General features: G+C 40.2%; 1 pseudogene; it reads left to right on the plus strand.

The window, feature by feature from the left end:
• The first annotated feature begins 94 nt into the window (after positions 1–94).
• Positions 95–25677, plus strand: LOC124075404 (nucleoside diphosphate kinase, mitochondrial-like; annotated as a pseudogene).

Consider the following 25677-nt stretch of genomic DNA (forward strand, 5'->3'; position numbering starts at 1 on the left):
AGTCCCTATAGACAGGGTTCATGGCCCCCAAGTTCAGAAGTCAATTGGAACACACCCTGTGACTATAGTCAAGCATGTGTCTCTCTCCCACTAGATGGAGGACTTTGACACCAAGGTCTGTATCTGTTGTATTTCCAGAGTTAAGTAGTAACTGTGCACAGTCTTCTAAACCAACCTCAGATCAGGAAGATGATGCTCACAGGAATGAGGCTTGGGAATCTGATCAGGATAACTCTGTGGGTGCCTAATACAATTCCATACCAACAAGGAGAATCTGATCGAGTATTCTTTATGTGGGGGTGTTATAATAAAAAATATATATATTTGTCTTTGTCCCCAGTTTCGGGACAGAGTTCCTAAAACCCTTGGAATTTCCTGAGTGATATGGGAGGGATTTTTGTTCATAGTGAGCCCATTTTGACCACACCTGAGTTTATGCTAAGATGACTCATGGTAGGGTCCCTAGATAGCTTCAAATGGGGGGGGGGGGCTTGTCACCAGAGGAATCAATATCATGATTAGAGAGTTAGAAGTTTCAGCTTCATCCTCTGACCCCTGGGAAGGAGAGATGGGTTGAAAATTGAGTTCTATCACCAGTGGCCAATGACTTAATTAACTATGCCTAGGTAATGAAACCCCATATAAAAACCCAATGGGGCTTGGGGAGTTTCCAGGTTGGTGAATACATCAATGTACTTGGAGGATGGCATGCTGGCCATGCTTGGAGAGCATGGGAACTCTGGGCAGACAACTACACATGTGGACCCCATTTGTGGCTGGTATCTGAAGTGAGAGCAGTCTTGTGAGACTGAGCCCTAAATCTGTGGGTTCTGCTTTAGCTCAAAATTGAGTTGAATTGAATTGTGGGACACCCAGTCAGTGTCAGAGAATTGTAGAAATGATTGGCATTAGAAAAAAAAACATACAATGGGAAATTTGTTTTTATCCATTGTAATTCATAATATGTTCTTCTTTCTCCTTACTAACTCCACATGACAGGTAAGACACAAAGATAACCTTTCTCTCTGCTGCACCTGAATATCCGGGGTCTCCTTCCCCACATTCTGAACTAAGACCTGAAGCCACAGTGTCTGAGAAGCAGCTCACTTTGGAGTCTCTCCATCCCAGGGGACTCCAGTATTGCAACAGCTTGAAGTTAACAATCTCCAGCAGCATTCCTTTGATCTTTTCAGCCAGGTTTGAATGCTTTATTTGGATGAGTGGGAACACATATTCCTCTATGAGTAGTACAGTTAAGAAAAAACCAAATCAAATCCCAGTGAAGAGGGGACACTGGTGTCCACAGATCCTGGTTCCTCTTCTGCAAGCATATGGGAAACTCACCCCACCAGGGTCTGTCTTGAAGTCTACATTGGAAGTGGTCAGGGGCTCATGCCTCTGCATGTAGACCCCAGGCTGGGGTGCCAGGGAACCAGGAGGGAGATGCTGAACAGTGGTCGACTTTAGGGTAGTCCAGCCATTTGACATGTGAATGGTACCATTCAGAATGCCAGCAGGAGGGGACAAAAGGCAACAGTTATTGACTAAATTCAGTCCATGGTGAGAGAGCAGCAGTGATGTTAAAAAGTATATGTATATTGGGTTGGGGTTGTAGCTCAGTGGTAGAGCGCTTGTCTAGCATGAGTGAGGCACTGGGTTTGATTCTCAGCACCACATATAAATAAATAAAATAAAGGTTCATCAACAGCTAAAAAAATCATTTTTTAAAAATGTATATATGTATACGTGTGTGTGTGTGTGTGTATATATATATATATATTTTTTTTTTTTTCAGGCTGGCCCCAGACTCCTGGGCTCAAGCAATCCTTCTGCCTTAGCCTCCAGAGTAGCTGAAACTACAGGCACACACCACCATGCCCAGCACCTTAGAAGCTTTTTGAGGTAGAGATTATCACCTCTTTTAACCCATTACACCCAGCAAGGTCAAGCAATTTACTTACATGAGCAAAATAATAATTCATTTTGTTTATGGAATGAGCAAAACTACAATAACTTTCTTTACCAGAACACTTTTTTTTTGTTTTTCCTAAAGACACATTTAGAAGGATTCCCAGAAGTGACTGGGCCAGAGCATATAAATATCAGAACAGAAGAAATTATTATATACCATACCCCACCCCTTTCAGTAAGTACTCTGGAGACATTAATACATGACGTCAACCACGAGCTTAAGCGTAGGAGCAGGTCCCAGAAGACTATGGAAAGGATTCATCTTTTCACATGGCATTGAATTTTGCAAGTTTCCATCTTCAGAGAGCTTTAGATAGGTGAAACATCATTTTCTCTCCTGTATTTATAAAGGGAACAGTTACATATCACAATCAGACTTGGCACAATTTGCATGGGTGTTTATTTTCTACATCCCTTTCTCTCCTACCAGAGAAAGAACATTTTGAGAGCAGAGACCATGTCAGTTTGTTTATAGTTTGTTTATCATTGTCATCTCAGTCCACTGCATAATTCCTTGGCATTTAGTAGAGCTTTAATATCTGATGAATGAAGCAGAGAAAAGCTTCTTTCAAATAAAGTTGAAATGGAAAATTCTATTCTTAGCACTTTGGGTGTCTGGGCCTCCCCTGCAGAAGCTGAATCACAGGCTGTGGGCTGAAAGATTGGAGGTGTATTTACATGGAGCAACAGCCCAAGGAGGAGCAGCAAGTGTGAGTGTGGTGGCCCAGGTGCCAAGAGCCACATCAGAAGGATCCACAAATGAAAGAACAAACCAAATTAAAGTCCATTAATCTTGGCAACCAGAGTCTCCAGGAATCTTCTTTGATTCTTAACTAAGTCAGTGTTTGTACCACCGAGATTGTTCGAGATTGTTCGAGGGACTAGAAATTAAAACATTGTATCTGCCAGATAAAGACAATATTCTCCCCTAGCAGCAGGAGGGAGCGATGTCCAAGTCTGCCAGAAGCTAGAGCTGGTTTTTTCCTGCTGTCCTCTCAAAACACTGGATTCAGCCATGTCATAGGCTCTACTCCCTTAGGTGTGTCAGGTTTCATATCTTAAGACAGCAGTCCTAAAACCTGAGCCTGCATCAGAATCATCCAGAGGCTTGTTCAAAGATTGCTAGCTATATTGTCAAAATGGCTGATTTAGTACTTCTTAGGCAGAGCCAAGAATGTTCATATCTAGGGCTGGAGTTGTGGCTCAGCGGTAGAGCATTTGCCTAGCACGAGCAAGGCCCTGGGTTCAATCCTCAGCACCACATAAAAACAAATAAATAAAAGTATTTTTTTTAAAAAAGAATGTTCCCATCTAACAAGTTCCCAGGTGATATGGAAGCTGCTGGTTTGGAGACTACCTCTTGAGAACCACTTTTCCAAGGAAAGTTGTAACATATGAAAAGCAGGACATTCTGCTGGATGCAGAATGTATGCAGAGCAGGACATTCCACTCTGGATGCTAACACTAAGGGGGTGTCTGTAAAGAATTTTGAAACAATGATAAAAGAACTAAAAAGTCAGTCATTTTTTATTTAATTATGCTTAGGCAACTCCAAATAACATTAGCCACATAGTATTCCTCCCGAAAAGAAAAAAAAAGTCCAGTGTTTTAAGGTGAAAGTTAAACAATTATAGTTTTCTCCTGGGTTCAATTCTCAGCACCACACACACACACACACACACACACACACACACACACACAAAATTGTCTATTGGGCAGGACTTCTGGTGGTGATGGAATAAAGAATTCACTACTTCTTTCACAAAATAAACTATAAAACTGGGAAGAATTGTCAAGAAACAGGTTCAGGGTCTGGAAATTGATTAAATGCACATGACAAATTGAGACCTGTTTGTTCATGAAAAACTGCTGAACTCAGGTTAATAGAATGGAGATCCATGGCATTCTTGCCTGGGGCTGCTCTCATCTCTCTTCTCCTGTCTATCCCCAGCATCAATGGCACAGCAGGGCAGTGTTGCTGCTGCTGCTGAAAAAGGCTGACTTGAATTAGAGAGGAGAGAAAAACAAACAACAATAACAAATATATATATATATATATATATATATATATATATATATATATATATATATATATATATATATCAGTGAATTGAACTGGGAAAGCCCATAGCCCTGTTAACATGAGGTTGCAGTCCAACTTGGCAGTCAAACCAGAAATGTAACAGAGAGATCCTGGAAATAAGAAAGCCGTGGAAGGACTGAATGAGCTCTCCATAGGTCCCTGGCTGACTGGAAGTCTGCATCACACACATGCAGGCAAAACCAAGAGGGCTCAAGCTCTGAACACATTCCTGGCAGACATGGACTGCACACATGCAAGAAGTACGAGGAAGGACTATTAGAAAAGGAGAAGCTGGGGAAGACTTGAAAAGTGCCTGAACTTTGAATGCACTCCCCAACCCACACATAGATTCACAGGCAAAGAGTGGAAACTTTACTGGCACTAAGTATGTGGACAAAACTTCTAACTAATCATTGGTTTACCATCAAAATATTCAGACACAAGGATGTCCCCTAGGAAGCCAAGATAAATAATAAAAATAAGAATTTTTAAAAAATAACAACTGAACTTGGCACTGTGGCACTGTCTGTAATCCCAGAGACTTGGGAGGCAGAGTGGGATGATAGTAAGTTCAAGGCCAACCTGGTCAATTTATTGAGGCTGTCTCAAATTGAATTAAATTGGGCTGGAGATTAAACTCAATGTTACCCGGCCCCTGGGTCAATCCCCAATACTCAATAGGAACAACAACAAATTGAGAAAAGTGAGAAGCATGATATTGGAATAACTGCTAGAGTGACAGAGTCTATAGATTTAATCCAGTCAATTACTGAAAAAAAAACTGAAAACAAACCCAAACAAACAAAAAGGAACAAAAACCCAGAAGCAGGGGCTGAAGTTGTAGCTCATGGTAGAGCGCTCACCTAGCATGTGTGAGGCACTGGGTTTGATCCTCAGCACCGCATATAAACAAACAAAATAAAGTTCAACTGACAACTAAAAAATAAATAAATAAAAAATAAACCACCAAGAAGCAATAGAAGTAATCCTGGTGAGTAGAACCAAAATCCAGAGTTGCTACAATGTATTCTTTTAAATGTCCAATCTGCAACAAAAAATATATGACACATGTAAAGAAACAAATGTGACTCATACTCAGGAAAACAAAAAAAAAAATTAAAAAGGAAACTGTCGATAGAACTGTCATTGCATAAGTCCAGATGTATTTAGCAAAGACATCAAATCAGCTATTCTAAAACAACTGTTTAGAGAATTAAAAGAAAATGTCAATACTCAACAAATAGAAATTTCAAGAAAGTACAAGAAACTATAAAAATAATAAAATTCAAATTCTAGAGTAAAAAAGTGCAATAACAAATGAAAAACTCACTAGATACACTCAACAACAGATCTGAGATAGCAAAAGAAAAATGTCAGTGAACCTGAGGATATTGAATAGAAATATATAATTTGAAGAACAGTAGAAAAAAAGATGAAAGGTGTTAAGACTCAGAGATCTGTGGCATTACATCAAGCATGCCAACATACATGTACCAGGAGCCTCAGAAAGATAAGAAAGGTAAAGAAAAAATATTTGAAAAAACAATGGCCCAAAACTTCCCAAATTTGCAAAAACAAACAAACAAACCCTCAAACCATTTATCTACAAATCCAACAAACTTGAAGAAGTCCAAATAAGATCAATGTAAAGAAACCCACATTATCTGCTGGGTGCAGTGGCACATGCCTGTAATCCCAGTGGCTCAGTAGACTGAGGCAGGAGGATCGTGAGCTCAAAGTCAGCCTCAGCAACAGCTAAGCAACTCAGTGAGATCCTGTCCCTAAATAAAGTACAAAATAGGGCTGGGGATTTGGCTCAGTGGTCGAGTGCCCCTGAGTTCAATTCCTGGTACCAACAAAAAAAAAAAGAAAGAAAGAAAGAAAGAAAAAAGAAACCCACATTATCATCGTATTATCATTAAACTGCTGAAAGCCAAAGACACACAAAAAATCTTGAAAGTGGCAAAAGAAGAATAACTTATCGCAAATCACAAAGTACAGTTCTGATGAGCCATTTTTCTCATCAAAAACAATGGATGCCAACAGGCACTGTGGCACATGCCTGTAATCTCAGAGACTTGGGAAGCTGAGGTGAGAAGATGACCAGTTAAAGTCCAGCATCAGCAACTCAGAGAGGCCCTGTCTCAAAATAAAAAATAAAAAGCACTGGGGATGTAGCTCAGTGGTAAAGCACCTCTGCATTCAATCCCCAGTGCCCCCCAAAAATCAATTAAATAAATAAATAAGAAAAAGAAGCAATGAAGGCCACAAGGTAACATTAAGTAACATTTAAGATGCAGTATAAAGATTCCTTAGAAAACTTGGAATGGAACTACCTTTGACCCAGCTATCCTACTCCTGGGTCTATACCCAAAGGACTTAAAATCAACATAATAGTAACACAGCCACATCAATGTTTATAGCAGCTCAATTCACAATTGCTAAACTGTGGAAGCAACCTAGATGCCCTTCAAAAGATAAATGGATAAATAGACTGTGGTACATATATACAATGGAATATTGTGTAGCATTAAAAGAGAATAAAATTATGGTACTTGCAGGTAAATGGATGGAGTTGGAGAATATCATGCTAAGTGAAGTAAGCCAATCCCAAAAAACCAAAAGCTGTATGTTCTCTCTGATAAGTGAATGCTGATCTATAATGGGGAGGGGGGGAAGCATGGGAAAAAACTTTGATTGGGCAAAGAGTAGGGAGGGTAGGGAGGATGCATGGGGGCAGGAAAGATGGTGGAATGAGATGGACATTATTACCCTAGGCACATGTATGACTGCACATATGGTGTGACGCTACATCATGTACAACCATAGAAATGTATGTGCTGCAATTGTGTACAATGAATCAAAATGCATTCTTCTGTCATATATAAATAAAAATTAAGAGAAATTTAAATAAATTAAATAAATAAATTAATTAAAAGAAAATAAAAGATGATAAAGGAAAACAATTGATGCTGCCTATAGCTTCCAGAAAAAGTTTTCCTCATAAATAAAAGTGAAACAAAAACATTTCTAGGGCTGGGGGTGTGGCTCAAGCGGTAGCAAGCTCGCCTGGCATGCGTGTGGCCCGGGTTCGATCCTCTGCACCACATACAAACAAAGATGTTGTGTCCGCCGAAAACTAAAAAAAAAATAAATATTAAAATTCTCTCTCTCTCTCTCTCAAAAATTTTTTTTTTCTAGATAAATGAAGCCTGAGACTTCATTACTAACAGACCTGCTCTGTATGAAATGTAAATGGAAGTCCTTCAGGCTGAAAGGAAATAACATCTGGTAACCCAAATCACAGGGGAAAATAAAGAAAAATGAAAGTTATATGTGGGGGGCAAAATTTTTAAAAAACCATACAAATATGTATTTTCTCTTTGCATCTGTTAATTTCTTTAAAGGATATAAGATTGTGCCAGATGTGGTGGTGCATGCCTATAATCCCAGTAGCTGGGGAGGTCGAGGAAGGAGGATCACAAGTTCAAAGACAACCTCAGCAATTTAGTGAGGCACTAAGCAACTTAGTGAGACCCTTTATTTTATTTTTATATAAAAATAAAATAAAGATGTTGCGTCCACCGAAAACTAAAAAATAAATATTAAAAAAAATTCTCTCTGTCTCTCTCTCACACACTCTCTCTCTCTTAAAAAAAAAAAAGATTGCAAAAATCATTAACTATAATACTGTATTGTTGGTTTTATAATATATAGATATAATAGATGTAGTAATAAGAAAGGGAGCTATATTGAAGCAATCTTGCTATATTTAAACATCTAAAAGTTACTATTGAAATTAAGAAGATTGTGATAAGATGGATATTATCATCCCTAGAAAGACCACACTATATATAAATATAGTTTGAGTGAATTTATTTTTAGTGAAGGGCACAAATAACTGAATATAGTTTAGAAAAGCCAACAGATAAATTAAAATGGTTACTATAAATATTTTTAACACAGAATAAGTCAGCCAAAGAGGGGCAGAGAAACAAAAAGAAGACATGAGAAATATAGAAAACAAACAGCAAAATAGCAGACATAAATCCAGCTATAAGAATAATTTCATTAAAAAAGCAGGGATTGTCAGACTGGATTTTTAAAAAGCAAGATTTAGGGGTTGGGGTTATGGCTCAGTGGTAGGGTGCTTGCCTAACATGTATGAGGCCCTGAGTTTGATCCTCAGCACCACATATAAAGTAAATAAAATATATACATTCATATATACATACTGACAACACTTGAAATTCATCCTGGCAGTAAAAAAGTTTAAAAATTAGCAAGATTTAATTAATATGCTGTCAATCAGAGACACACATCAGATTCAAAGACACAAGTAGGTTGTAAATGATAGAAAAATAATAAACTATGGAAACAAGTAACTCTAAGAGAATTGAACTAGCTATATTATCAGACAAATAGATTTTAAATTAAGAAATATTATTAGAGACAAGAGAAACATTTCAGAATGATAAAATGTCAAGACATCAGAAAGATGTAACAACTATAAACACAAATGCACCTAACAACAATATTCCAAAATATACAAAACAAAAACTGATAAATGTGAAATGAGAAATAACTGAAGAATTACAGTTGGGCATTTTAATAGCTTATTCTCAATAACTGATAAAGGATGTATAACCAGAATATATAAAATACTCCTTCAACTCAAAGAAAAAAAGATTCAATCTAGCAAAGGGCAAAAAATTTGAATACATGTCACCAAAGAAGATATAAAAGGATATGCAAATTAAAATCAAAATAAGATATCACCATACATTCACTAGAATGTCAATTAAAAAAAAAACATATCAAGGGGCAGGGGTTGTGGCTCAGTGGTAGAGCGCTTGCCTAGAACGTGTGAGGCTCTGGGTTCGGTCCTCAGCACCACATAAAAATAAATAAATAAATAACGGTATATATAAAAAAAACAACACATCAAATGTTGGTAAGTTGCAGAGGAACTATAGGCCTCATAGATTACTGATGGGAATGTAAAATGGCATAAACACTTTGAAGAATATGGCAGTCACTTAAATTTAAACTTTACCTGTGATCTACTTATTCTTTCATACTCTTTTTTTTTCCTTTTTATGTGGTGCTGAAGATCGAACCCAGGGCTTCACATGTACAAGGCAAGCACTCAATCACTGAGCCACAATCCCAGCCCCCGCTTTCATACTCTTTATATCTTTAGAAATATTTCATATCATCCTCTACAATGGTCTAGCACAATTTTACAAAACTTATTCCTAGAAGCTTTATAATTTTTCTTGACACTGCAAATGTTATCTTTTTTTGCCTATCATACCTTCTAGTTTCTTATTTCTGTACATACCAATATATTGATTTTTTTATATGCTGATCTTGGATCTAGCATCTTTTTCAAATTCTCTTATAAGTTCATATAGTTTTACTCCAAATTTTCTTGAATTTTCTAAATTGACAGTAATACCTGCAATTAGGGATGGTATTCTCTCCTTCAAATTCTTATACTTTTTATTTATTCCTCTTATTACACTGGCTAGGAACTTCAGGATAATAGTAGGTTGTAGTGCTGATACAGAATAATCTTATCTTTTTTCTGAAATTTCATCTTAAGCATAAAGTTTAGGTCTGGTGTAGATACCCTTTAACAGACTGAAAAAGTTCCCTTCCATTCCTAATTTGCTAAGAGTTTTTATTATGAATCCATATTTAGTTTTGTTGGATGATTTTTCTACATCTTTGAAGAGACTGTATGATTTTCTTAACTGGCAACCACAGTGCAAATTTCCTAATGTTAAATGATCCTTTTGCAAATAAAGGAAAATTAATATCAGGGTAGGGCTAATGGCAAGCTTTCCTGCCACTGACCTTGATCTTCCACAATACTGTTTCCTTGGAAACTGAGAGTTAAGATAAATGAGGGCTACTGTGTATACAGCCTTTGTAGAGTAGATTTGGAGGCGTTGTCAGTGGGCATGCAGGCTGTGTGTTTACACAGAAAATATTGGTGGAAACAGAGGCTTCTGAGTCAAGATGACCACTGCATTCCTTAGCTCTCCCATGGCAGCTGTATGTGCCTGGTGAGTGAGTGACAACCAGATTTATGTATTTAGACTTGGGTAGCTGCTAGGCCTTCCAGTGAGATGAATATGCAGCTGCAGAATCTTCCATATCTTGCCTAGAATTCTAGGTTGCAATCGATTTGTGTCTCAGGAGTCTTGTTGTCAACTTTAGCATAACCACACTGTGGTGCTCCATTTCCATCCCAATGGGCAGGCTGTATTAATTTTTTATACACTGTTAGATTCTATTTACCAGCATTTTATTTTAGAATTCTTGGCCATATATTCAGAATTGAGTTTGGGCTATAATTTCTTCAACTGCTGTCTTAGATTGGTTCAGCTCAGTTATATTGGTCCATAATGCTTATCTACAATTCCAAAACTCAAGAAATTCTGAACTAGCAGCAGGTGTTTTTTGGGGGTGGGTGGGCAGGTAGGAGTACAGTTTCAGCAAATTCATTTGGCAGCAAAACCTAGTCTGAACTAATGTGATGCTGTTCAATTTTTATTTTATTCCCCTTAGTATGTTTTGCCATAAATATTTGATTATGGGGAAATGATCCAGACTGTGCTGAGGTGTAATGTAGTATAACATGCATGCTACGTATCTTTCTAAACTCCCCAATCCCCAAAGTTTAAAATAAAGCTATTTGGACATGTTTTAGCCTAATTAAGTAAGTTGAGCCCTTGTTTTTTTTCCTGTTTACTTGGTTATTTGAGGTAGTTTGCATAAGATGGTTATAACTTGTTTCTTTATGAAGTGTAGAAAACGTATTTGTAAAACTGTGTGGGCTTTAAGTTTTGTTTGTTTGTGGTGTGTGTGTGTGTGTGTGTGTGTGTGTGTATACATTACTTTTTCTGGTGGAAATTGAATTGATTCTCTGGTGCCCTTGTGCTTGCAGTTCCTGATTACCTAGAGGAAGCTTGATGTTACATTTCAAAGAGATTGGAGACATTTATCCCAGCTGTTAACAGGCCATTTGACTTGCAGAAATGCGGGGCTTTTAGATTGGATAGCATGCGATGAAAAAGGCTTTCAGGGGTTCTACTTAGCCTAGTTATGGAATCAGTGTTTAAATTTTACCTCTAGGGGGCAATCATAGATCATAAATGGGCATTTTTATTTTTATTTTTTTATTTTTATTTTTGCCATACAGAGTATTGAGCCTCCAGCATGCTAGGGAAGCATTCTGCCACTGAGCCACATCTCCAGCCCTTCAAACATTTTTATTTTGAGATAGTCACCCTGGCTGTCCTCAAACTCATGATCCTCTTGCTTCAGCCCCTGAATGGCTGGAATTATAAGTGTATATCACTGTACTACCTGGTATAGTTTTTTGTTTTTTTTTGTACTGGGAATTGAACCCATGGGCACTTAATCATTGAGACACATTCGCAGCCACTCCCCCCGCCCCTTAATTTATTTTTTATTTTGAGACAGGGTCTTATTAAGTTGCTGAGGCTGGCTTTAAACTTGTGATCCTCCTGCCTCAGCCTTCCAAGCCACTGGGATTACAGGCAGGTACCACCATGCCCAGCTGGTATAGTCTTGTGTTTTTTGGTTTTTTTTTTTTAATATCTAGAATGGCTTCAACTGAGTCCTTTTGTAGATATGTATTATTTTTTCACATTTAAAGATGAGGAAATGAATTTTTAGTGTTTTAGTAAACTTTTTTGCTGCTGTGACTAAAGGATCTGACCAGAACAACTGTAGAGGAGGAAAAGTTTATTTGAGGGCTCACGGTTTCAGAGCTCTTAGTGCACAGAAGGCCAGCTCCATTTCTCAGGGCTCAATATGAGGCTGAACATCATGATGGAGTGTGTGGCAAAGGGAAGCAGCTCACATCATGGTGATCAAGAAGCAGAGAGTTCTCCACTTGCCAGATACAAATATATATCCCAAAGCCATGCCCTAATTCCCACCTCCTCCAGCCACACCCCACCACTTCAGTCACTACTCAGTTAATCCCTATTAGGGGATTAATTCATTGATTGGGTTAAGACTCTCATAATCCAATCATTTCTTCTCTGAACCTTCTTGTATTATCATTTGTGAGCTTTTGGGGGACCCCTCACATCCAAACCGTAACACTTAGAAAAGTGAAAAAACTTGCTTAGTTCGTGTAAGTTGTAAGTAGCAAATGGTAGATCTGATTTTTTTTTAAATTTGTTGTTGTTGATGGACCTTTATTTTATTTATTTAAATGTGGTGCTGAGAATTGAACACAGTGCCTCATACATGCCAGGCAAGCAGTCTACCACTGAGCTATAAAACCCCAGCCCCAGATCTGTGATTTTAACCTAATCTATTTGCCACCAAAGTCCATGCTCTTAACAATATCTGTCTTTACCACCCACCACCCATAGAAGCAGTGTACCAAAGTGGATAAATGCACCAACTCTGAAGTCAATGTGCTTGACCAGGAAGGCTTGGTTCATATGGGTATCTGAAGACTGGGATGGCATCAAGAAATTGATTCATATGAAAAATAAATTATTGTCCCAGCATTGTGGCATATGTCTGTAAGTCCAAAGGCTCCAGAGACTGAGGCAGGAGGATCACAAGTTTGAGGTCAGTCTCAGTAACTTAGGGAGACCCTGTCTCAAAATAAAAAGGGCTGGGGACATAGCTCAATGATAGAGTTCCCCTGTATTCAACCTCTCAGTAACACATATATGCAACAAAGTAAACAACAATAACAACAACAAAAAAAAAAATAGGAGGAAGAGGAAAGAAAAAAAAATGAATCTACCAGATCCACTAAAGTCTAGCTCTATCGCTTACCAGCTATAAGACCATGGGAAGATTACTTAACTGCTCTGTGACCTAGGTTCTACATCCATATAAATGAGAGGATAAAAGAAATTTCTGCTCAGCCTTGAGCATATGCAGAAGGACTTACCCACTGCAAGGCTCTGAGCCTGGGTAGGTGATAAAATGCAGGCAAGAAAAGGACATTAAAGTATCTTACAGACAGAAATTACAGGAAGCAACTGCCACTCCTTGGGCTAGGAGAACAAAGGGAAGGTACTTAAATTATTAAAACTCAAGCTTAGCTCAGGGGCCCTGCAGAGTCAAAACGCAGACCTCTGAGAAGCCGTGCTACACAGCGGCTGCTAGAGTTCCTGGAGGAAGCACCCTGAGGCTGGCCTGCAGGTGCTGGGAAGACTGCACACTGGATTCAGCAACCTCCATGGGAAGGAGCTTTCCAGGTTGCTGGGTGATGCTCACAAGGGAATCCTCCTCCTGTGTTAAATCTTCCTCTGCTACCATCCATTGACAAAGCCTTGTAGGGAGCTTACTTTGGCAAAGAAGATATGTGGTTCACAGAGTTCCCAACCCAGCAGAGTATAGGACAGTGGATTGGAGCTAACCGACAACAGCGTAATAACAGGAACAATCCATCACTTTGGTTTCTCAAGATGCATTTACACCTTTGTTCACGTATTTAAACTTCCATAAGACAATGAAAACAATCTTTTTGCCTAACAAGATACCATTCTCCTTAATGAGAGGATAAACAATGCCTAATCCTCTCCCTAACTAAGAGGATGCTGTTTTAGTAATCATTGTATCAGTCTTTGGGGGATATTCATAGCATCCATTTCTAAGTTATATTAATTACTCTTCCAATTTGGTCAACTATTCTGCTGAACTTATCATTTTCTTTCTATAAGCAGTCTAGTGCATTCAAAACAATCCATCTCACATCCTGGTCCATATGACCAAGTGGAATAGCTACTTTGTCCCCCAAGGAACCTGCAATAGACACTTCATCTCAATTAACCATAGGTAATAATTGTATTAATTGTGATGTCGATGTATGCCATGGATTGCTAGTACCCCATTTTACATGGGCAAGGAACTCAGCACTGAATTCAAATTCAAGAAAAGCAAAACAATAAAGAAAAGGAAAAAAGAAAGAAAAGAAAGTCCTATATTTGAAGATCTGTTTCCTGGAACTACTCGTGGCGCTGATTTCTCAGTCAGCCATGGCCCTATCAGGAGAAAGAACCTCATTAATAATTTAAAGAAAAAAAAAGAAAAAAAATTTAAAGAAAGAGAGTTGAATATAAGTAATTGCTAGCTATGTATGAAGTTGTTAACATGGTAGCTAAAAGGGCAGTAAAAAATACCAGCATGACATATGGGTGGGAATTTTAGGAAGAAGCTGCCACCCCTAGGCTGAGGGAATAAGAGAGTTTGAATTATTAAAATTTGTAAGTTTAGAAGGAAACTCTGCTGAGCTAAAATTCAGACCTCGGAGATTGGGTCACTGCTTGGATGAAGTTGTTATCTCTGAATCTGGAAGAGGGTCCCACGGGTCTGAGACTCAGACTCTTGGGGATGTGATACTGGAGGGCTGGTGCTGGTGTCTCTGAGAAGAACACAGTTGGGTTGGCTCTGCATGTGGTGGGAAATTGTAAACTAGTCTTAGTCTCTGCTACAGGAAGACCCTGCTGTTGCTAGGGAGTGGAATAGAGCCCTTTGAGAGTGATGCTCATAAAATGTAAACCATCAGAGAGCCCACAGGAAGTTCACAGGGAACCAACAGAGGAAGTGAGTCTCTTCTCCCACCTCCATCCTTTCATGTTTTTTCCCTGTGCATTAATCATGTCTTAATTTTATTTTATTTGCTGCTTTGACATCTTGGGGCCTTACAGACGGTAGAGGGCCTGTCCCTTCCAGGATTAGCAAATTCCTAAAGATAGCAAACAGCTCCCCCTAGAGCTTGCCTTTCATTTGCAAACCAAGCAAACTGGAGTCTAGAACCCCAACCGCCAACTCTATCAGGCTCTGGAGCTGGGCCCCTATCCATCTGACTTAATTGCCAGGGCCACGTAATAGACAACTCCTATCCCCCAGGTCTGCTGAAATTGTCCCCAATTACCTGATCCCATGGCTGCTTACCCTGCCTTTCCTGTTCCTTCCAGTGAAAACTACAGTAAAAACACTCTGGCCCACACATGCCCCTTGCTCCCTCTGCCTTCTAATTGACCCTGGTGCTTTTCCGTGTGCCCCCTCCCATGCCACGAGGCAGCATGACTCCTGCTCTAGGGGACTGTGAGATGCTTCTTCCTTCGTGATATAATTTCTTCATGTCTTACCATATGTGATGAAAACAATTCCCTGGGTTCCCTTAGAACACCCTGTAGAGTCCCCTATGGACAGAGCCCAACAGGGAGCTAGCTAGTAGAGCAGAAATGTAGTTTTCAGAGCCCCGGCCCTAGTCTCACAAAGCAGATTATAGAAGGGAGGGTTTGGAGCAGAGGATAACAGTTTAATCAGTGGCCCAGCATGCAAGTTAAATAAGGTCCAAACTATTAAGGAGTTTATAATCCAGGACAAAATTGTTTGTGTCTAGAAAGTAACAGATTAGAAAATGAACCTTTGAGGCTCACCACACTTGAGACCACTTACACAGAAGGCCAGCAGAAGGGGCTGGGAGTGCTGGGCTGGAGGAGGCTTGCAACAGGGCTACCAGAGAGGGCTGCATCCAGTAAAATTGAAAGGAGGTGAGGGAGCCAGCTGGGCAGCTAGCTACCTTGGAACCACAAGAATATGTGGAACAGGACCTTTGGGCAGAGAGAAAAGTAAGCATAAAGGCCCTGAGATAGCCCTTAGTCCCACCAAAGGTGGCAAAGAGGCTGTGTGACATTAATTTTATGGGTCAACATGGCTAGAATATGGTGCTTGGTTGTTCATTCAAACACTAGCTGTTACTATAAAGGTACTTTTTTGGATTTAATCAACATTTAAATCAGTAGATATTGAGTAAAGCAGATTACCCTCCATAATGTGGGTAGGTCTCATTCCATCAGTTGAAGGTCCTGATAGCATAGACAAGTCCCCCAGGCAACGAAGGTAAATCTGTCTCCAGCCTGCAACATAGAAATTCTACTCAAGTTTCCAGACTTCCCACTCAAGACTGCAAAATCAGCTTTTTCCAGCCTGCCAGCCTGCCCTGCAAATTTCAGACTTGCCTGCCTCCAAATCACATGAGCCAATTCCCTAGAATAGAGCTTTCTCTCTGTGTGTAAATACACACCCGATTGGTTCCGTTTCTCTTGAGTACTCCTGTAGCAGAGGAAAGTGAATGATGGGACGGGATCTATGAAATGGGGCCAGAGGGGAGGTAGGAAGGTGGCCTGAAAGAATAGTTTTTGCTTTTGAAAGATCATTCTGGTTTCTGTGTGAAGTCCATAGACTATAGTATAGGAACAAGCGTGGAGGAAGGCAAACCAAAACTGAGGCCATTTCAGTTAAACAGAGGTAGTGGCAGTTGCAACAAGAGATGCATCTTCATCCTGGGTGTCCATCTTTTAAATGTTTTTGGACGTGCTGGATCATTCAAGAAAACCAAACCCTGCACACCTACTGCAAGTATTACAATGCGCAAACAATAAAACCTAAGTAAAGGCTACATTCTTTGGAAGCACTAACAAATGAGTAATTTAGGATAAAGATAAACTGATGATTCCACTGAAGCCCAGAGTTCCTCATAAAGAATGAGCAATGCTGTCGAGCTGTCTGCCGATTTGTGGGCAAAGAGGCAGAGAGTGTGGCTGTTTCTCAAGAGTTGCTATTTTGGGAAGCTCATTCATCAGTGGTCGTGATGGTATCCTAATGGACTTATAACTTCTACTGATAATTAATTTGATTATTTATTGCAGTTACTATTTTCCATTTTCCAAGTAGCATGTTAGTATTTCAATATTTTATCAATGGCCACAAACTTCCTGAGTGCCTACCTGTTGATGGCCCTGCTCAGCAGGGTTCCTGCCACTGTAGAGGTAGGAGGTGGGCAGAATTGGGTGATTTAATTAGAAGTATTCCATCTGTAAATTCTCCATTCAAAATTCAATTTTGTTTGTTCTTTTTAAATAGGGAAAACATGTCCACTATGCAGTCAAAAATGGTGTCTTCATTCTTTTCAGATTTATTTTATTCTGGGCCCTCTCTTTCCTACCCAGTGTTTGACAATTTAAACCCCCAGAAGTTCCCCCAAACCCATCTATTACCTTCCTTGATTTCTCTTCCTTTGGCCTACATTTTCCCTGAAACCAGATCAGAAATTTTAGAAAATGTCTTCATAGGTATCAACCAGCTGACACCCATAGTTTTGTGTATGGCCAAAAATCATTTGAATGTGGAACATTGTCAAAGAGAAATTTGAATGTCACAGAGAGATTACCAGTAGGCCCCCATAAGATTCCCAATAATCCTTTCCTAAGGAATTTTCATCTTGCTATTTTCACCTAGATGATACAAAAATTATTTCAACCCACTTAGAAATGGATTTAAAAAGTAAAAGAAGGATAAAAATAAAGTTGAGTACTTACCTCACAACATGTCAGAATAAATTCCAAATTGAGCAAAGACTTGAACATAACTATAAAAAGACCAGAAGGAATTGTAGAAATGGATGAGATTTTACTATGTAAAATGAGAAATTTATGTGGGCCAAAAAATATCTGAAACAAAGCTAAAAGGCTCCGACTGAGAAAAATATTTACTATTTATAAGATAGGCAAGAGGTTTGATTTATAGCACATAAGGAAATACTACAAATTAATAAGAAAAAGATAACCCAATAAAAACTGGCCCAAGAGTATAAAAAAGACAAGTCATAAGTAAATAGAAGTCATAAGTAAATAGAAAATCATATGAAAGATACTCAACTTTAGGGCTGGGGCTGGGGCTCAGTGGTAGAGTGCTCGCCTGGTTTGTGTGAGGCACTGGGTTCGATCATCAGCACCACATAAAAATCAAATAAAGGCGATGGGCGTGGTGGTGGTGCATGCCTGTAATCCCAGTGGCTAGGGAGGCTGAGACAGAGGATCCTGAGTTCAAAGCCAGCATCAGCAACAGCAAGGCCCTAAGCAACTAATTCAGTGAAACCCTGTATCTAAATAAAATGCAAAATAGGGCTGGGGATGTGGCTCAGTGGTTGAGTGCCTCTGAGTTCAATTCCTGGTACCAAAAAATAAATATATAAATAAATAAAATAAAGGTATTGTGTCCACCTACAACTAAAAAAATATATATATTTAAAGAAAAAAAGATACTCAACTTCAGTAATAATCAGGAGACATAAGTTAAATCAATAGCAAGATATAATCTTTAATTAAATTGTCAAACGTCAAAGACAGATGATGCCCAATTTGGGTAAAGGTATGGGGAAATAACCAATTCAATACACTGTGATGGAGTGTTAATTGGTAGAGAGCATTATTAGTCACCCTACAGAAGAGACTTGGTTTATGTATAGGTTTACTATAGCAAAGTTTCTATAAGTGAAATGTAGAACATAATTATAAACATCTATATTAGTCTGGTTTATGTTACTGTAACCAAATTTAACGCTGGCTGACTTATAAAGAAAAGAAGCTTATTTTGGCCAATGGTTCTGGTCTAAAGGGCCCACACCTGATGATTGTCTTGCTGACAGAGTCCCAAGGCTGTGCAGGGAATCACATGGTGAGAGACAGAGATGTGCATGTCCACGTGTGTCTTCTGGTCCCTTTCCCTCTTCTTATAAAGCCACCAGGATTCAATCATGGGGCTCCATCCTGATGACCTATGTAATTCTAACAATCTCTCAAAAACCGACCTCTAAATAGCACAGTCAGATTAAGTTTTCACCTTCCTAACAGCTCACAAAAGGGGATCAAATTTTAACACCCGAATCCTTGGTGGCATACTCAAACCATCTTCAAATCAAGAAAATACCCATTAATAGGGGAATGATCAAATGAATTAGGAGCAAGCATGTGATGTGTGTGTGTGTGTGTGTGTGTGTTTGCAAGTGAAAAAAATGGCCTGGAAGGAAGTAAAGACTCAAAGTTTAATGAAGGACACCCTTGGGGAAGCAGCAGGATTGGGGTTGAGTGGTAGGGAAAGGACTTTTACTTTTTATTCTATATTCTCCTTTGATATTTGGATGTATTACAATGAATATGAAATACTTTTTTTTTTGGTATCCAGTATTGAATGCAGAGGCCTTAACCCCTGAGCAACATCCCCATAAAGTTTTATATTTTATTTTGAGACAGAACTGTGCTAAATTCCTGAGGCTGGCTTTGAATTCCTGCCTCAACCTCCTGAGCTGCTGGGATTACAGGTGTGCACCACCGTGCCCAACCTATGTCAATAACTTTAAAGATGTTCCTAATGACTGGTAATATTAGTTACACTGGGGAGGGGAAATGGATGACTGGAGAATTGTGAGGAGGGGTGGGAAGGCAGAGAGAAACCTCTCTGTGTATCCCTTTTGTATGTTTTGAATTTATAGCATGAGGATATATTTCATGGTCAAAAATTTGATGAAAAATTCTTAAACAGTTTACACTCTTTGATCCAGCAATTTCCCATTCCTGAATTTATCCTAAGAGTAAATCACAGATGTGAACTAATGCCATTTCAGTTACCTATACCATGATTTATAATAATGAACAATTGTAAGCAATACTTCAAAATCCCCAAAGAGCAGACTGGTTGAATAAACTATGATGTTTATGAAATGGAAGACGTAGACACTAAGAAGTGATTTTTGTAGAAAAATGTACGTTGTTTTAGAAAGATGAATTAACTATATTAGAAAAACAGGTTAATAGAGAGACATATATGTAGTTTTATATAGAGAGGCAGATTAATAGACAGATGTTATATAACCTGAAAGGGTCTCCACCAAATGTTAAAAGCATTTTCTGACTTAGTAGTGGTATTATTAGGCTGCTGTATTTTGATCAGTGGGTGAAATACATTAGACAAAGGCTGAGAAACAGCCCTCTCAAGGCAGTGTCTGTCAGATGGAAGTAGATATTATAAAGGTAATGCAATTAAACTTTATGAGAAATGCAATTTAAAGGGCTAAGAAGGTTGTAAGAACAAAATGTAAGATCATTAAGCCAGAATTTTTTTAAAGAAGCCATAACATTAAAGAAGAAACATAATGAACACACAGAACCAAAAGCTAAACAATTTGAAAGATAAAAAGTTAATAAAATAATATAAAAACCCAAGCATTTTGAAGATAAAATATTAACATATAAATTTTTATATATTTATATGTATGAGGAACTGGTCAACTAGAAAGCAATCACAAATTGCCAGAGAATAAGAAAAATCCCCTAACTGCAGGGGCCCAGTGCAAATGTAAATATGGGGCCATTATTTAAAAGTTACTAAGAATTTCAAAATGGCAACAGCTGAGCATTGAATCAAGAGTGGGGCCCTGTGTGGCTCCATAGGTTGGGTGACCATGAAGCTGGCCCATCAGGGGTCTGCCTGGGCTGGGAAGAGCAGTGGAAGTGTGGAAGTCAGCAAAGCTCAGCTCTGGTCCAGTGGGAAGGAAGGAGGCTGAGATCTAAAATGCAGCTCCATCCGGGTGCCCCTGCAAAACAGTTCTTCATCTTGAAAAAATTACAAGTGTCTTACAGTAATGACAAGCGTGGCAACTAACATTTGTTGAATGTTGACTATGTGCCAGATTTTAGCTGCATTACGTGGATAATGCTTTAAAATCCTTACAACAACCCTATGGGAAGGTGCTGTAATAACCTTTTTTTTTTTTTGGTACCAGGGATTGAACCCAGAGGTGCTTAACCATTGAGCCACATCCTCAGCCCTTTTTATTTTGAGACAGGTTCTGGCTAAGTTGCTTAGGGCCTTGCTAAGTTGCTGAAGCTGGCCTCAAACTTGCAGTCCTCCCGCCTCAGCCTCCCAGGTCAGTGGAATTACAGGCTTGCCCCATCTCCAGCTAAATGAATGAGTTTTTTTGTTTTGTTTTGTTTTTTAGTTGTGGTTGGACACAATATCTTTATTTTATTTTTATGTGGTGCTGAGGATTGAACCCAGTGCCCAACACGTTCTAGGCGAGCACTCTACCACTGAGTCACAACCCCAGTCTCTTGAATGAGTTTTTAAGTGAAGAAATAACTTGTGCCTGCTCGTGCACCCCACCTCAAAAGGGCTCTCCTGGACTCAAGAGCAGATTCTGATTTTAGTGAAACCCGATGGGGTGCAGTGGAAGCTAATTGGAGCTATGATCCAGGGTTTGGAGAGGCTGGGCTTCAAGCTGGTTGGCATGAAGATGCTGCAGAAACCAGAGAGCATCTACTTACTGAGCATTACCAGGACCTTTGGAGGAAGATATTCTACCCACGCTCATCAGCTACATGAACTCTGGGCTGTGGCGGCCATGGTCTGGGAAGGTTATAATGTGGTCTCTTCCTTGAGGGCCATGATAGGACACACTGATTCCACTGAGGCTGCCCCTGGGACAATCTGAGGAGACTTCAGTCTCCACATCAGCAGGAACATCACCCATGGAGGAGACCCAGAGAGATCCAGTTCTGGTTCCAGAGCAGCGAACTGGTGAACTGGACAGATGGGGGCCTTATGTCAATCCCTACTATATATAAGGCCATAGTACCTAGAGAACCAGGTACAAAGACCAGTTCTGCTGGGTGCAGTGGCACACACCGGAAATCCCAGCATCTTGGGAGGCTGAGGTAGGAGAATTTCAAGTTTAAAGCCAGCCTCTGCAGTTTAGCAAAGCCCTAAGCAACTTAGCGAGACACTGTCTCAAAATTTTAAAAAGAGGGGGGGATGGGGCTAGGGATGGGGCTCAGTGGTTAAGCACCCCAGGTTCAATCCCTGATACCAAAAACAAATAAGCAAAAAAAAAAGTTATCCTGGTTGGCTAAAAACACTTTAATGTCCCACAACCTCTAACCCTTGTGCACCTAAGGGCTATGTCCAGGGAGAACCTGTGAGTCAATCAGACCATCACTGTGTCCTCCTAGCAAACTGGTTATCCCTGGAGGCCAAAGATGTTCAGTGGTGGATACCCTCACCAAGATGCCTCACAGCCCCCATCATGGCCCAGCCCCATTCTCATCATCCTAAACATCAGGAATGAATTCGATTTCCTAGGCTATCCTCATGTTCTGGTCTCTAGGATTTTCTGTTCTCAGAAGTACCACAAATTCTCCCAGGAAGATATCCAGCTGTCTCACCTACCCAGCTTTAGAACCATAAATCTCAAAGTACCTGAAAGAGTCCCCATGGCCTGAAGTACATCTATGTGCTATCCTGGTGCTCTATCTGTAGCAAAACTGAAAGATTAGGTGACTTGCCCAAGGTCACCAGTAAGTGAAGAGAATGATGTAGCTGTGATTGGATCAAAGGCCCCGACTTTCCATTTCACAATCTTTTTGTACAGACTTCTTGCTCTTGATGGGATAAAATGCTGCAAGAAAGGACTTTTTGGCCACTCTCTGGCTCTCCCACCCACCTTTCTTTCAAAGGCCTTTGGGGCCACTCAGAGGTCCCTTCAAAGTGAGTCCACAGCCCCCTCTGCTGGCAGCTGCCTCTCACTGCATCTTCTATCTCTGACCTTGAATGGCCTTTATTAGTTGAGATGCCTCTGGCTGCGATCCATAGAAACCAGCTCTGGCTAACTTAAGGGAAAAAAGGGCGGAGGCTGCGAGATGGAGGCAGGGGTGGGGAGGTGAGGAGAGGCAGGATGACATGTTAGAAGGGTTATGGGAAACCTCAGGGACTCCAAGAAAAGATTGAAAAACCAAGAAATCATCACAAAAAGAGAAGATGAGAACCTGAGCCCCCATAGCAAGACATCACAGGATTATTTTTTTCCCTAGAGCACCACCAGCCATACAATTCTGCTCTGATGACAAGATTTCTGTGCCTCTCCATTCAAAGTTCCAGACTCGAAGAATACAATATCTAATTATTCAAGCTTGAGCTAGGCTGGCCCCTAGATACTTGATTTGCCCATTTTAGATTTCCAGAGGCCTCTGGAAGTTTTAAGAAGGTTTTGAGGAATGTCAGGCATGTAGGGATGTGTGTGTGTGTGTGTGTGTGTGTGTGTGTGTAGTGTCCAAAGGATAGGACAATAAGGCTCAATGATGAGAGATGAAGAGGGGGTCTGTGCCAGGGACTAGCCATGGCAGACAAAAGAAGGAGGTCAATATGGAAGTTAGTACCAGGAACAAAGGTGCTCTTTCCTGTCACCCTCCTACCCAACACATCCCAACCCATAATTTCAGTCACTTTCAGTCAGTGAAATTCCATCCAAATTAGTTTTCAATCTCACATTTAATCTTTCCTAGGACCCATTCCATGAAGGGCGGGACTTGAGGTTCCAGTGGCTGGGAGCAGGAGGCAGCTCTTACACACTTGTCCCACTCCTTGTGATTGCTTTCCTGTGAGAAACTGATGTGACTCCATTTTTGAGAAACCAGCTTCTACCTCAAGACCTGTCCTAAAGAAGGGGGCGTGACCCTTGTCCTTGGAAAAACCCACAGAGCACTCCTAGGCACATACCCACCCTGCTGAGTTGTTTGTCTGTAAATAACAGGACAGGTCTGCAGTGCCAGGTGTCCCTGACTCAGTTAGGCTAGGTGAGGACCCATAGCAACCCCTAGCAACTTCCAATCAGCATGAGACAGGGAAAATACCTGGGATGCCAGATGACCCCCCAGTAGTTTATGGTGGTTGATAACATGTTGGGAAACCATGTAGTTTAGCACATACACCCACTCGTGGCCTAAACCAATCAGTTCAAACGAATCCCCCTCTTGTACTAACCAATCACCCCTACCCAACTTGTTCCCTCCATTGAATGTGCTAATCAGTGTTAAGAGTGTTGTTTGATTTTCCCAAGGTATGGAATGATTTGCTGTGTGATGTTGTGACGCATAGAGTATCCCCAAAACCTATAAAATCTCACTGAACAAAGGACCAGGACTCACTCCCTGGGACCACTGCGTCGGGAATGGTTGTGAGTCCAGGCTTGAGCTTGCAGTAAAGACTCTTGTGTGCTTGTATCGGATTCGGCTCCTGGAGGTCTATTGGGGTCCCACGAACCTGGCATTACACCTAGTGTCAATTTTAGGAGGAAGGAGAGAAGAAAAAGGTTTTTCTCTTGTGACTGCCTACAATGAGTTGGGGCCAGCAGCTCCCTAGGGTCATCGCAGTGTTCTCCTACATGAGTAACCTCACATCAGTGACTGTGCTTTCAATGCCCAAGACCAGGGGTGATGTTGCAAATATGTAGCAACCAGGATGATGCCAGCACTGGCTAATCCCCTGAGCAGGGCCTTGAAAGCCCCTGGCCATGCCAGGCCAGAAGGAGGGGCAATAGAGACCCGACTAGGTAGTTCAAGAGTCCAGGGAGTCCTGGGGGTGGGAACAGAGTGGCTGGGGTGGAAGGAGGCACTTGGGGAGGTGGGTGTTTACCAGTTAGTATGGAAGGGTTTTGATATTTTAATAATCAGGGTGGCTATTCTGTTGTGCCCAGGAGAATTTTCAGTCTCACCACCATGAATCCAATTTCGTTGTATACTTAGAGTCAGGAATAGAATACCAGATAGAATACTAAATACTTGGATTTTCTGCAGGCCTGCTATGCTCAACCCAAACTATTCTCTTAGGTATCAATGGTCCCTTGGAATATAACTACATTTTTTTTCTACATGTCCAATTGGCAGCACATCATGTTCCTTAGCAAAGGTTCCAGTAAGCCTTCAGCTCGCCATCTTATCTAGCCTCTTTCCCCCTAGCTTTAAGATCTATAGCTGCACTGTCCAATCTAGTAACCATAATCTACGTGTAGTTACTTAAGTTTAAATTAAATAAAAATTTAAAATTCAGTTTTTCATTTGCATTAGCCACATTTCAATAGCCACACATGACTAGTATTAGACATGACAGTGTAGATATAGAATATTTCCATCATTGCAAAAAGTTTCATCTGTCAGTGCTTGGGCTACAGGTTCCATTCTTTATAACTGTAGGGATGTAGGGATTGACCATTCAAGGACACATCCTTCATCCTCTCTTTAGTTGACATTGCCACCACATCTTCTGTCTCCAATACATCTTCCCACCTCCTCTCATCCCTGCTATTGCAACACTGAGGCAGATCAACAAACCTTATATGCGTCAGCTGAGATAAAACTGGAAAATAAGTCACATTCCTCTTCTTGGTGATACTCCAAAACTTTTTGAGCTAATTGTTTGGTGTCCCCCTTCCCAGAGTTTTAGGAAAAGGAACCATTTAAATATACCCATAAGGCAGGCTCAGGAGGCTGAGGCAGGAGGATCGCAAGTTCAAACCCAGCCTCAGCAACTTAGTGAGGCCCTAAGCAACTTAGCAAGACTCTGTCTCAAAATAAAAAATATAGAGAGCTGGGGATATGGCTCAGTTGGTAGAGTAATTTTTTTGCATGTACAAGTCCATGGGTTCAATCCCCAGCACTACTAAATAAATAAATAAAAATAAAATATATATAAAAAGGGCTTGGGATGTGGCTCAGTGGTTGAGCATTCCAGCACCAATCAGTCAATCAATAAAAACCTACAAAGAATGAAGTGAGAGGATAGCCTATCTCCCTCTGCAACTGGGGTGAGTACCTCCCGTTCCTTTATAGAAATCCAGCATTGGGGATAGGGAGATTGTCAAGCTACTTTGGAAGTTCGGCAAATACTTCAAGAAGGTGGCTGAAATGACAATCTTTAATACACTGAAGTTATAG

Source organism: Marmota monax, unplaced genomic scaffold (assembly GCF_021218885.2).
Source record: "Marmota monax isolate L192 unplaced genomic scaffold, Marmota_monax_Labrador192_F-V1.1 WCK01_AAM20220418_F8-fsc00008, whole genome shotgun sequence".
In the NCBI taxonomy this organism is placed as follows: domain Eukaryota; kingdom Metazoa; phylum Chordata; class Mammalia; order Rodentia; family Sciuridae; genus Marmota; species Marmota monax.